Raw genomic sequence first — 248 nt, forward strand, 5'->3', positions numbered from 1 at the left:
ACAATATTACTGCTTTTGCTGTATTTTGGGTCAAATAAATGCAGGTTTGGTGAGAAGAGACTTAAAAAATATTACTGTTCAAAAACTGTTGACTGGTAGTGTATGTATGTATTTATCACACTCATATCACATATAGTTGTTTTGGATAACAATAAAACGTCAGGTCCGACAATGTTGTGTCTTGTTTAATTTAAATCTAGATCTATTCGCATTGGCCCATGGAAACCTCTATGAACACACTTGACTTG

This window comes from Sinocyclocheilus grahami, unplaced genomic scaffold (assembly GCF_001515645.1).
Source record: "Sinocyclocheilus grahami isolate Dianchi unplaced genomic scaffold, SAMN03320097.WGS_v1.1 scaffold1370.1, whole genome shotgun sequence".
NCBI lineage: Eukaryota > Metazoa > Chordata > Actinopteri > Cypriniformes > Cyprinidae > Sinocyclocheilus > Sinocyclocheilus grahami.